We start from the raw sequence: 8,956 nt of genomic DNA on the forward strand, positions 1-8,956 counted from the left end.
ACAAGCCGGTTGGCTGCGGCGCCAGGAGGAGGGGGATCGGCGGGGTGGGGAAGTGGAACGGGCCTCGGGGTTACCATGGCAATTGGCCTGGGTGCTGCTCTCCTAGGGGCGCGGCACTGGGGCCTGTGTGTGCCTGTGTGTGGCGATGGCTTTTCCCAGGGCTCGGGGAGGGGCTGGGTGGAGTCCCGGGGCCGGCCCCAGGGCCCGCTCGAGCGCGTGGGAAGGAAACGCCCGTTTCCTCCTGGAAGCGGCTTTGCCTTCCCCCAGGACAGAGACACCACCACTCCCTGCACACTCCTCCGCCCAGGCGGTTCCCACCAGGCCTGCGGCCGCGGGCTCTTCACAGGGCACTCAGAGTTGGGGGCCATCTGTGCGGGGTTGGCGAGAGGCCCAGGAGCTTAGTCATAAGAGAAGCACATGCGAGTTTGTCACCATTTAGGGCACTCATTGAAAAGGGTTGGGGAATGGATGCATGGATAGAAGGGAGGATGGAAACAGAAGACACAGAAACAGCAACTCAGTGTTAGAATGCGGGGTGCTCTTGGCAAAAGCCCAAGTTCTTTTTATCCAAATCGTTCGACGACTCTCTGAGTTGCTCACCCATATTCCACAGCTCAAGGAAAAGAAAATATCATAACATTCCACTTTGAGTGCATAAATGTTCGTTTATGGTAATGGCTTGAGGCAACTTCTGTCCTATGCCAAATGTGAGACAGCACTCTAAAAATCCAAGAACCAACCGGTTTTGTAAATTTTCATTCAAATTACAATTAAGATATCCCAGAGTCTTTGAACATTTTCTACATGGGCCCCCCTCAGCCACTGCGGAAACCTTTGTGACTGAAGAGGACAAGTGTCAAGAAGGAGGTTACTATATTTGACTCATCCTCCAACCCCCAAATTCCCTCTCCTACCTGGCACACACCTTCAGAAAATAGCTGCTTTCAGATGCTTGTCCCTTCTCAGTAGACTAGAGAGCTGTTTTATTACTTCAAAGTGACTTTATTTGATGGATTTGGGGGGGGGGGGAGACGACCACAAACCAAACTAAAAAACCCCTGCAATTAAACTCCATTTCTACCACTGAGGTTACCATGCTCAACTCCTTCCAGTTTAGCTGCTTTTTGAAAGATGCTTTATAGGAAAAGTTATACAGGCCAGTGATGTAACCCTAGACTATAAGGAAATTAATTACCTCTCCAACTGCCCTCTCCAGCAGGAAGGAAAGGCAGCTTGTGAAAGGGGCAGACCTTCCCAGGAAACGCCTGCTGGGGTGATGAAGTAATCTATGTAGTTGTATGAGCAGCTTGAAGATGCCATGGTGCACTGCCATGCTCCCTAAATTCTGCCTTTTTTTTTAAAAAAAAAACCAAAGGAAAAAAAAAACACCTATACTGAAGGGTGTTCTGGCATTGGGTAGAGATTGAGTAGTTAATTTTGGCCCTTAAACTTTGGGCTGATGGATGTTAGAAGTCATCTAGTAAATAGGGATGCCATCACCCAGGTATGCATTAGAACCAACCAGGTTATTTATACATTGAGAAAACAGATTCGTAGATACCAGCTCAGCCCAACTCAACTCAACTCAACTCCACTCAATACAAGCCACCCATTTGGATTCTCTGGAGGTAACTCTTACTAGACAGCATTTTAATGTACTTTCAAATGAAGACTGGCTCTTACGGAGCTTAGGAAAGAAGAGGACCCGTAAAAATGAAGGACCACTCCACGAAATGTATTTATACAGTAGTCACCGCAGTGAACCCAAACTGCATGGTCATGAAGAGAGAGCACTGGGCAGTGTGTTTTTCTGTTATTTGTAAGGTTGCCATGAGTCAGAATCTACTGACGGTGCCTAACAATAATGGTTATGGAGCAGATTAGAAACGTAGTTAATGCAGATGAAAGAGCATTGGCCATGCTTTCAACAGTGAGACAGAATAAGAAGCAACTGGAATCTTATTGAAGTTGAGTAGTCTTCTCATGAAGGGAGAGTATGTCATTTTAAGGATGAAATATTAAGAAGTCACTGCTATTGTGAGGTAGACTCTTGGTTACAACTGACAGAAACAGAACTTCACTAGTTTTAGTGAAAAAGGACTTACTGGAAAATTACTATAGCATTTCACATAGTAATGGAATTGTTGTTATGTGCTGTTGCGTTGCTTGTGACTCATAGTGACCCTTTGTACAATAGTTCTGAATCTTGTCCTATCCTGAGCCAATCTCACTGTTTCTGATACATCTACCTTCATTACCCCAGTTACTTTGCCAATCCATCTCATCTGGTGTCTTCCTCTTCTGTGCTGTCCCTCCACCTTTCCAAGCATGTTGTCCTTTTCCAAGGACAGATCCTTCCTGGCCACAAAGTATATGAGAAGGAGCTTCAAAGTCTTTACCTCCAAGGAGCAGCTTGGTTTCACCCTCTCCAGCACAGATCTGTTTGTTTTCTTTGAAGTCCATGGTATGTTCAATACTCTTCTCCAGCACCACAACTTGAAGGGATTCTTCTTTTGTTGTTCTTATTCATTGCCCAGATCTCTGATGCATAGAATATTATAACTATGCCTCACAGGACTAATTATAATTAGGACTCACTAATCAGAGTCTTAAATACTACCAAATTCCATATCCTTTTCTATGTCACTGTGTTCCTTGGTGTGTTAGCATTAATCCACCCAACCAAAGACCAGCATCTTCCATATGAATATCATCCTTAAATGACCCCAAGCCTCTTATATTCTGACTTTAACATTATAAAACAAGTGTCCTTCTTTATTAGACCCATTTTTCAAAGTTCTGAGCAAGAAGCTGGATGGACTCACTTTGGATCCATCAATGAATTATAAGAACTAGGTAAACCACATCTTTGGAATGGAGCATTGAAAGGTAATTATTCCCAGGAAAGAAGGATTGATTCTTTTAGAAGAAAGCAAGGTTGGCAGGCAAAACAAGAAATAGCCACTCTAACATCTGCTAGAAATGGCTCTAGTTAAGTATATGCATGAAATCACTTGGAAATAGAAAGTGAAGACCCTTCTTATAACCATGTTGTTAGGTTTTGCTTTCTCCAGCAAGCTTGCCCATAATTCCTCTAAGCTAGGACTGAGGAAGTCTGCTTTTAAGGAACTCTCCAAATTATTGAGGAGTAATGGTGTCAGTTTGAGGACTCAGGTGCATCTGATTCAAGCCATGATGTTTCAAATCACTTGCTATGCATCTGAAAACTGGACAATGAATTAGGATGACAGAAAAAGAATTGGTGCCTTTGAGCCGCGGTGTTGGAGAAGAGACTGAACATGCCATGGATAGCTAAAAGAACAACAAACGTCTTGGAGACGGTGCAGCAGAGTGCTGTTTGGAAGCAAGGATGATGAGGCTTTGTCTTACATACTTTGGGCATGTTGCTAGGAGGGACTATTCTTTGAATTGGCAAAGTAGAGGAAGACCCTTCAGCAGGTGGATTGACATGGTGACTGCTACAATGGGCTCCTGTGTGCCAGGAAGTGCGAAGACGGTACAGGATAGGCCAGGGTTCAGATTTGTTGTTCATAGGATTGCTATGACTCATACTTGACTCAATGGCACTTAATAACAACAATACAAGATAGATTTTCAGGCTCTGTGAAGGCCTACTGTCTACTGTCTTATCATCTTTCTGTTCAGCTCTCTACATGGTAGTGATGTGTCTGTTTTGTGGTCATCTCCTCCTGCTAGGAGGGGAGGAGCATTCCACAATCACCATAAAATCCCCAGCACTGACTTCAAAGGGGCGGGGGGATATGGACAACTCTTCTTGGACCCTCTGAGACCCTGGAAACCTTCCTTTGAACTTGTCATTGCTCTGTGGATGATTAAGTAAGAAGATTTGTAGGTTGTATGTTTTTGCTCTGTCTCTGTCTCTTATTGTAGTGATGTTGGAATTAACTCAGAGTTGACCTTATAGTGGGTTTTCACAAGCTGTAAATTGCACAGGAGGAGACTGCCCATCTTTCTACCTTGGAGCAATTGGTGGATTCTAATGCTGTCCTTTTGGATTGGCAGTGCAACTCCTTGCCCTCTGGATCCCCAGACCTCCTGTTTACAGTGTTGGCAATGTCGAATTAGTTCTGTCACTCACCATTCATCTGTCACTGATAGCCACCTTTTCTCAATTTTTGCTGACACCATGGACTAATGGATAGATTAAAGAACAAAAAACCAAACTCAGTGCTGGTGAGTCCATAGTAATTCTTGTTCTTAGGGACCCTCCATCAGGTTTTCTAGGCTATAACTTTTGATAAGAGGAGATTCTCCATCTTTCTTCTTTGAAGCAGTTGGTAGATTTTTGAACCACCAACTTTGGGGTTAGAAGCATAGCTTAAAGCACATTATTGTTGTTATGTGTCGTCAGGTCGACTAAGACTCATAGTAACCTTATGCATGATAGCTCTGGATTCTGCTCTATCCTGAGCCAATCTGGCTGTCTTTGACACGTTATGCCATTTACTTGTTATCTCTTTAATCCAGTTACTGTATCAATCATATAATATATCTTAATCGCTTTAAAGATAGACTTGTTTGTTGTTGTGTACCATAGAGTCAGAACTGACCCATTGCTCACTCTCCAGGGATTTTCAGAGGCAATTAATTGTTCTGGAAGAGATTGCCCGTCTTTCTACAGAACAGCTGGTGGCCTCGAACAATGTGCCTTCAGGCTTGCAGAGCTCCCTAAGGATAGACTACAGGATGATAATCTCTTGCTTCATAACACTTTTACTAGCTGTGATCTCTAGTGCAATCAGAAGAGAATTTGTTGAAGAATTTTCAGGCCTTACTGGGCTTGTTTGTTAACCCAGATGGCAAACCCATGAGATTACAGAGTGCAAGGATTCTGGTGAAATCACTCTACCCTCTTAGTTTCTCTCTTCTCATTTTTCCACTCAGGGGTAGCCAGGAGGCACTTTTCTGTCTTTAAGTAGTCTGTTAATTTATAATATTGTTAATTTATATGCTACCAATATATACCAACCAATACTCCTATCATAGTGTGCTTAGAAACATTCCTAGCTTTTATAAAGGTAAAATGCTACAATGTCTTCATTGCTATTCAGAAGGGATTTTAAAAAATTAATATTAACTTTGAAGTCAGTTAAAATATAAACACTAGTCTTTCATATTAAAAAAAGGACAAAATAGTGACTATGATGTTATCGCTTCTAAAAACACCTCTATCCCTCTGCGTTCCACAGTGATCATGTTCTCTATAAACCCATAGACATCCACCACGTCTTCATTCAGTCATTGTTTAGCCAAGCCACATGCACTGAGCTCTTGTAATGTGCCTCATAAATCAACCTCACAGCTCCTTAATAATTTTGTTGCTCCTTTCTGAATTTCTTTCATACGCCCCTTTTCTGGGGCCGTGGGAAGTTGGTAGAGCACAAGGTAATTCTTACACACACTAGGCAGACCAGCCCTCCATAGAGTCTAAGTAATGTGGCCAGTTTCAGTCACACCCACTGACAGATCCCAGAAACCATGAAGCAGAGAGAAGTGGTATGGGTGGTACCATTTAAATGCATATGTTTAATGTTATCTTCTTTAGAGACATAGTACTATCATACTTAAACATTGTACTATCATGTTTAAACATTTGGAGGATTAAGTGAGAAGACATTCAGTATGAGACTGAACTACAAATTTGAGAAATAAGCTGTTTTATTCCTTACTATTACATGGCCTCCTTGTGGGTAAATGAGATCTGGAAAGTCGGCTAATTTCTTTTTTTTTATTAATTTTAATGAAAGTTTAGAGAGACTTAGGGTTTCCAATCATTCATTTTTGCACTTTTTGCCCTGCCAACCCCCTCCCCCCAAATTTACTCTTCTCCTTGAAAAGTAAAAGAAAAACTTTTTAATTATTATTGTTATGACAGGAGTCCAGAATGAAGGCTGCACAGGGGAATGGACTTGGGGGGAGTCAGCTAATTTTTATAAGGTTTTCTGGGCTAGAATGGAGTTGATAAAGTTTAAATGCACCAACACACCAGATCCCAAATTTCAGGCACTCTCCACCCCCACCTGCAGCTGATGACGATTACAGCTGAGCTGTTATTTCTAGGTCAATTGTCTATGGCTTCTAACAGCTGAGAAGAGGGGAACAGAAAGCTGCTTCCCTGAGCAGAACCCTTTAGACTCTGGAGTGGTGCCAGAAACAAACCAAAATCCGTATGGATTGATGTTAGGCTGGTCGACAGCCTCTCTGAGTGCTCCACAGTAGAAGAGAGTGGACCAGCTCACGAATGCTGGTCAAGTAAGTACAGAGAATAGATTACTGTTACTGAAACACACTCTCTCTTGATTACAGTCATCGTCCTGAATAACTTCAGATTATGGTGCCTGGAGAAAGAAAAAACAAACAAACAAACAAGCAATAAGCTAGTTTCTTGAGAGCATCGCTATTCTCCAAGGATTTCCACGAGCTTCAATTCCCACATACTTTCTCTATTCTCAGCAGTGATAAAATTTTTAGGAGAAGCATGGTCATAGATCTGTGTCCAATTCCTGGTAACTATTTTTTACCTAGTGATAGGATGTTTTGTGCCCTGAAACTGCTTGGAAATTATGCAGGGAAGTGAAATGAAAAAGAACTACAGTATAAGGTGGTTGTTGTTATGTGCCGTTGAGTCACCTGCAACTGATAGCGACCCTATGTACAACAGCCCTAAAACCTGCTCTATCCCTTGCCAATCTTATTGTCTCTGACATTCCTATCCTCATTACCCCAGTGACTGAATCAATCTATCTCACTGAGGGTCTTCTTCTCTTGTGCTGTCCCTCCACCCTCCCAAGCATGACGTCCCTCTCCAAGGACTGCTTCCTACCTTGCAACATATCCTAAGTATGTCAGATGAAGCTTCAGAATCCTTGCCTCCAAGGAGCATCCTGACTTCACCCTCTGCAGGATGAACTTATTTGTTCTTTTAGCAGTCCATGGTATATTCCATACCCTTCTCCTGCACCACAGCTCAAAGGCATCAATTCTTCTTCTATCATCCCTAGTCATTGTCCAGCTCTCTGATGCATAGCAAGTAATTGCAAAGACCATGGTCTGTATCAGACACACATTAGTCTCCAGACTGACATCGTTGCTCTTCAGTACTTTGGATAGGTTTCTGACAGCAGACTTTCCCAATGCAATTTGTCTTCTAATTTCCTGGCTGCTGGTACCAAGAGTGTTGATTGTAGAGTCAAGCAAATTGAAGCTGTCAACAATCTCAATCTCTTCACCATCTATCAGGATGCTGCCAATCAGCCCAGTGGTGAGAATCTTTGTTTTCTTGATGTTGAGCTTCAATCCACATTGCAGGCTGCAGTCCTTGACCTTCTGCAACAAGTGCTTCAGATCCTCCTCAGTTTCAACAAGCAGGGTTACGTTGTCTGCATAATGCATATTGTTGATGGGTCTACCTACAATCCTGATGCCACAATTCTCCTCATAGAGCCCAGCCTCCCGGATAATCTGTTCCACTTATAGTATAAGGTAGAATGTGATAATTCCTATAAAGATACATAAGCAAAATAATCATGGTCCTGTAGACATTACTGTTAAGACATTACCAGCTTCTAGTTGATCCCCCATTGGATTTCAGAGATGGTAAATGGAAGGAGATTGCCCATCTTTCTCCTACCTTGTTGCTGATGGATTTAGAGAGAGTGGCCTTTGAGTTAACAGTGCAACTTCCTGTGGACTCCACCAAAAGTGTTTCCTCGAGACCACAGCAAACTCAAGTCACTGTCATCAAGTTAGAACTGACTCTCCAGAGTTTCTCCAGAGGGTTTTCAGAGTCTGTAAATTGACCGTCTTTCTCCTGTGGATCAGCTAGTGGGTTCAAACTGCCTGCCCTGAGGTTGGCAGTACAAGTCCCGACTTACTAAGCCACCAGTTGTTGTTGTTGTTGTTGTTATGAGCCATCCACCAGTAAAGGGTACAGTTAACTTCTCTGCCTTGAGATTGTGAGTGAATATGAGGGATGAGAATGAGTGTTGGGGAAATAAAAGAATAATTCCATGTTTGCTTATTTGTTTTTCTTTAACCACATTACCTTGAAGACCAAATGGCACTGAGTTGGATCAAGCATCACGACAACTTTGCATTATAGCAGTAAGGAGTGTGCAGAGGATTTTTCAGGGCAATAGGACAGTGTGAACAAACACACAAGAATGAGTCAACCCAGAACTTGAAGAGTATTGAGTGGTTTCATTTATCTGGAACAGAGAAAAGCAAGTTTGGAAAATGAGACTTCAGCTGCCAAAGTTTGAAAGATTCTAAATGTCAAACCAGTGTTCAGTTGTTATTTCAAAATTTTATCTATTTATCTTGCAGAAAGGAATTGAACAGAGCTATATTTATAAAATATTCTCTAGGAATTAGGCTTGATAATAAGAGGAGGTATTGATTGTGGATCCAAGCAAGATAAAGCTGTTGACAGTTTCAATCTCCTCTCCATCCATCATGACACTGCCTATCGGTCCAGTCATAAGAATCTTTGTTTTCTTGATACTGAGACACAAACCATACTGAAGGCTGCATTCCTTGATCTTCTACAACAAGTGCTTCAAGTCTTCCTCACTTTCAGCAAGTAAGGTTGTATCATTTGCATAATGCAGATTATTGATGACTCTCCCTCCGATCCTAATGCCATACTCTTCTTCACAGAGCCCACCTTCTCGGATTATTTGCTCAGGCCTTTTTTTCATAGGATCACTACGAGTTGTGCTTGACTCAAAGGCAATCAACAACAACATTTAAGATCTCATAACAGATGAGTCTTGGCTGACAACAGAGAATACAAGGAGAATGTCTATTTGTGTTTTATTGACCATGCAAAAGCATTAGATTTTGTGGATCATTAACTATGGCTAACACTGAGGAAAATAGGAATTGCAAAACAATTAATTGTCTTATGTGAAAC

The sequence above is a fragment of the Elephantulus edwardii genome, unplaced genomic scaffold (assembly GCF_000299155.1).
Source record: "Elephantulus edwardii isolate Elephantulus edwardi_28Jun2011 unplaced genomic scaffold, EleEdw1.0 scaffold00003, whole genome shotgun sequence".
Classification (NCBI taxonomy): domain Eukaryota; kingdom Metazoa; phylum Chordata; class Mammalia; order Macroscelidea; family Macroscelididae; genus Elephantulus; species Elephantulus edwardii.